This window comes from Arachis ipaensis, chromosome B07 (genome assembly GCF_000816755.2).
Source record: "Arachis ipaensis cultivar K30076 chromosome B07, Araip1.1, whole genome shotgun sequence".
Lineage (NCBI taxonomy): Eukaryota > Viridiplantae > Streptophyta > Magnoliopsida > Fabales > Fabaceae > Arachis > Arachis ipaensis.
Genome location: NC_029791.2, coordinates 22,954,959 through 22,960,587, shown reverse-complemented (window position 1 = coordinate 22,960,587; position 5,629 = coordinate 22,954,959). Strand labels below are relative to the sequence as shown.

The following is a 5,629-nucleotide window of genomic DNA, read 5'->3' as shown; positions in this document are numbered from 1 at the left end:
CCAAAATTTTTTCAAACTCCGCCATTGGCCTCATGTAAAATATAGTGTCTTTGTATATACTTATATGTATTGGTTTGTGAGTAAAATGTCAAATTTGTCTTAAAATAATTCATTTTTTAGATTGGTCTCTGAATTTTTTTAATCAAATTCATCTTTAAAAAATTTTAAACTAGTCATATTAGTCATTCTATCACTTCTATTACTAATAATAATATCAAAATTTAGTGATATGACACGTTAAGTGATACCACACTGATGACAATACATACCTGATAGTGACTAACATAGTAAATTTATGCAATTATATCAAATTATTTTCAAATTGAGGGAATTCTATGGGATTTGCGGTGCCCTCCAAAAGTTAAGATCTTCGTTGGAGGCTACTTTACAATAGGATTCTAGTCCAGCACATCCACAAAAGATTCCAAAATGTAAAAGACTTGTGCCCTAAGGAGAGACAGACTCTTCATTGTTTAGTGCTCTGTCCCCTTGCGAAATAGGTTTGGCAAATCTTCAACCTCGGTGCGGCGTCAATAGTCAATGACAATTAAGAACCATAGTGGTGTTGGTTAGAACTGGGTTAGCTTGCAAGAAGACGACTACAAGGAACGAAGGACCTGACGATGGCAGCAATGATAGTCTAGGCAATTTAGCGAGGAAGAAATGCCAAAATCTTCTAAGGAAGGGACATCACTATATTCATTTTATCTGATGAAATTAATAAATGACTAGCTTTGGAAAAAAATATTGCCAATTGGCTATGATGCATGGACACTGACACAGACACGGGACACGACACGATACGAGACATAGGACATGTGGACACGTGAATTTAAAATTCTTATAAAAGAAGGGACACGACATATATATAAAATATAAAGTATTTTTTAAATAAATTGTAATGATATTTTAATATTTTGTTGATATTAAAATATAAATTATTTTTAATATTTTTTTATAATTATATAAAATATTTAAAATATATTGTTTTAATATTAATAATATATAATATTTCTAAACTCATTTTAAGAATACATGTTAAGAATAAGATTAGATACGCAAACACGTGATAGTATTTAGGTGTATCCAATTGTATTCGGAGAAGAATTTTTAATTTTTTATTAAGATACAGTTGGACACAAAAAATACGGGTGTTGGACAAATATCAATATGTATCGTGTCTAAAATGTATCCGATACGAAAACACGACAAATAAAAAAAGTGTTGGTACTTCATAGCCAACTGACAATTGAAATTAATTATTTATAATAATTTAATTAAAATAAACTCAATATAACAACAAGTAAGGGCTAAATTGTGCATCAATAATGTAGTTATCAAGTATTTCTAAAGATTAAAAGAATTATTACATAAACATGTTATAATAGGACTTGATGACGCAATCGACCAATAAAAAATTTTGTTGTATCTTTTGTTATGTTGAAATAAGTCAATTTGGTAAGTCAATGAGATATTTTCTAAGACTTGAGTTCTTATATATGTAGGATGAACCTAATATTTTTCATTATTTAAATTTCTTTCGTAGTCACATGGGTTTTTCGCATATTCAAAATAAAAAATATTCTTATTTAACTACTGAGATTTATTTATAAATAAAATTAAATAAGACATAAATATCAATTTGTTTTTTCAAATGAGTAACTTAAATAAATACGATACTTTTAAATTTTAAATAAGTGAAAATCCCTTAACTAAATACATACATATTTCCATCCAAGTACACCCTTTTTTCAATTTTTTCAAACAAGAAATATAAATAAATACGATATTTTTAAATTTTAATTAAGTGAAAATGCCTTAACTAAATACATAAATATTTCCATCCAATTACACCCTTTTGATTGTTTAAGTACTTACCAAGAAAAGTAAATAAAACAAATTAAACCTCTTCTTCCTTTCATAATTTAATTTTACCTCATGCTATAACAATAGAAGAGTTGTCTTTCTTATTACAGTTGTAAATATCTTTAATCAGTTTTATTTTTTATTGTTTTGTATTTGTACATTGTTGTAAGTGATGGATTTTTAGCCAGTTTTACTTAGAATAAACAAAAAATCCCTTTAAATATAACTAATTTTCGTAAAAGAGAACTAACTAGAATACTAAACTAAGCATTTGTATTCGGTGAATGTTATGGTGCCTAAAAGATGGTGTCTATTTACTAAAAAGAGTTAAAAATTAATATTTAATTTAAAAGATATAAAAATAAATAATTTTTAAAAATTCAAAATTTACTACAAAAAAAAGTTGGGCAAAATTTAGGCACTAAGTCATAGGCACCATAGAATTAACCTTTGTATTCTCTATAAAATGATGTCTCATCTTTTGTATGTATAACCATAGTTGATAATCAAGGAGCAAGCTAAAATGGTAGCAGCAGATATAAATATTTCTATGAGAGAAGGATGCTTCAATTACTTAAAAAAACATCCTGAGCGTAGAATATCAATTTTTCAAAACTCTTACATCATTGCAATTACTTTCACTGCTGGCATTGGAGGTCTTTTATTCGGCTATGATACTGGTATATATATATGCATTTGAGTTCAATTAGAAAGCTAATTTTAGTAATTTTTTTAATTCTAAATTTAAAACCCTGAATTTTAAACTCTTTACACAATTCTAATCTTAACCTCTAAATTTTTCAAAGATAAAAATTTAAAAAAATAATTTTGCAAGAAAAATCAATTAATATTGACTATTTTATAATTTTTTTATTATATTTTTCTTTTAGGAATATATACCCACATAATTGCTCATATTTGTTTCTATTTGATCAATAAATGAATACTGGTGTGATATCAAGTGCCCTCTTGTATATAAAAGAGGATTTCAAGCATGTCAAGAATAATTATTTTTTTCAGGTAATAAGCAAAAAGGTTTACTAAGTTACACACTTTGACTATAGAAAGTTTTTATTTTTGATAATTGAGAAAATGCTCAACATTAAAAAAAAATTAAGCATTTATTAAAATAAGATGGTTATTTCTATAATTGCAATCTCTTAGATCATTCAATCAAAATGACAAATCATCTAATAATTTATGATATCATCTTCACATGACCTTAAAATAAAGCTTCAAAAAGAAAAAAAAAATCTTACAAACACAAGATCTAAGTGAAAAAGAATAAGACACCCACTAAAACGTAACAATGCTAGGCTTTTTGGGATTGATTGAAAATTATGAAAAAGACAAGGAAAAGAAGAAGAATTCGGTAACCTATACATGAATGTTAATTTTTGTCTTGGGCGCCTAATATGATATCTATTGTTATGGCGTCTACACAGTAATTTTAATTTTGGACAAGTATTGTAAAATTTAAAATAATATTTTTTTTATTATCAAATAATACATTTAAATATGATAGTCACCATAATCATCATAATAATAACCATAGACTTTACTTTTGATTTTTATGTTTTATATATTTGTGTGTAATTATGTGTTTATATTTGCAGGAACTTATTGTTGCTATGGCCTTGGTTGGTGCAATATTTGGTGCTACCATTGGCAGTTACATTAATGATGCTTTAGGGCGAAAGATGGCAATTGTAGTAGCAAATTTTTGTTTTGCTGTAGGATCACTTATTATGGCTATTACACTAAATCCTTGTGTTATTATAATAGGCCATTTTTTGGTTGGCCTTGGTGTTGGTGCAGCTTCCGTTACTGCTCTTGTTTATATTGCAGAAGTATCACCATCTGAAATAAGAGGAGGATTAGTTGGCTTCAATGCTCTTATGATTATTGGTGGACAATTTCTTTCATTTGTCATCAATTATGGTTTGACAAAGGTAAGCGTACATAATTTGCTAATCACCACTGGATTGTTAATAAGAAGAGTAACAACAATAATAATAGTTTTTCTGTTAAATACTCAGTCATAATTTTATAATATCTAATTAAATCTATTAGAAATGTAATTATTTATGTATTTTTTCTTTAAACTTAAATTCTTGGGGGAAGTAATTTTACAACTGGTATCGTAGTTTTTATAATTTGAAGGTCTAGAATTTAAACTTTGTTGACTCCAGAAGAAATAATTTAATATAAGACAAATAAAAAGAGAAAAATGACTTATATATGCAAAAATTAAGGTAAACACACCATAAGTTTTTTAGTAGAAGAATCTATTAGAGATATAATCATTCATACACCTCCTATCAATTTAAATTTTTCGTAAAAATAGTTTCCTGATAAAATCATTTTTTTGCATGTAGGTCCTGGGTACGTGGCGTTGGATGCTCGGAGTTACAGGCTCACCTGCAGTGGTCCAAGTAGTTTTTATGATCTTCCTCCCCGAATCCCCAAGATGGCTCTATTTTAAGGTAAAACCTATACATGTCAATACATGTAAAACATGTTCCAAATTCATTGTTATTCTTCTTGTATGTGAATTTTTTTCTTTAACCTACAGAACAAGAAAGAAGCAGCCGCTAATGTTCTATCCAAGATTTACCCATAACCTCGTTTAGAAGATGAGATTGAGATTCTCGAATTTCACTTGGAGAAAGAACAGAAAAATAAGGTCAAAGTTAACTACAGTTATGTGTTCAAGCTGAAAGACATTAGAGTTGCGTTTATATGTGGGGCTGGACTTCAAGCATTCCAGCAATTTATCGGTATTAGCATTGTCTTGTATTATTGTCCAATAATCATCCAATTAGCTGGGTTCAAATCAAACAACGCTGCATTATTCTTCTCCCTCATTGTTTCTGGCTTGAATGCCGGTGGCACAATTCTTGGAATCTATCTTATCGATGCTTCAGGCCGCAAAATGCTCACTCTTGGTAGCTTATTAGGTGTGGCTATAGCCCTGACCATCCTCTCTGTGGCATGCTTTATTATAGGACATGTCAATGCCAGTCAAGTATATGCTTGGCTTGCGATCGTTGGTTTGGCTTTGTATATCATATTCTTTGCCCCTGGTATGGGTCTTGTGCCATGGGCAGTGAACTCAGAGATTTAACCTGAAGAGTATAGAGGAATATGTGGTGGCATGTCTGCAATTGTGAATTGGATTTGTAGTGTTATGATGTCTATTAGTTTTCTTTCAGTAGTTGATGCCATAGGGCTTGGTGGGAGTTTCATGATTCTCTTGGGAGTCACTTTGGTTGCAATTATTTTTGTGATCATCTACATGCCAGCGACAAAAGGATTGACCTTTGAAGAAGTTTCAAACATTTGGAAGGAAAAAGCTTACAGAAAAGACAAAAATGACATAAGTCTGGTTGAGAAAACAAATACATGATTTTGTTTTCAGTAATTACTATTGTATTGAATGTTAAATAGAATAAATCATTATTACTTTTGATTTGGGTTTAAATGAGAGTAAAATAAGATATTCTATTTTACTTGGGCCTTTAGGGTTTAATGAAAACTAATAGCTAAGTATAAATAGAACTCCAAGCTTTTGGTTCCTACATACCAAAATTACTTTGCAACCTTTGCTCCATCAGAGAGTTGTTATTTAGCCTAAAATAAGAATTTGGTAGATTTTGGTTGAAGAAGATTAAAGAATCACACATTAAAATTAAGAACAACAAATCAAGATGGTGATTGTGAATGTAGGTATGCTTCCACTGCCAGATATCTTTCTCAAAAC

At 29.2% G+C, this 5,629-nt stretch overlaps 1 pseudogene; it reads left to right on the top strand.

Annotated features, from left to right (window-relative positions):
- Positions 2,390-5,275, top strand: LOC107607030 (annotated as a pseudogene).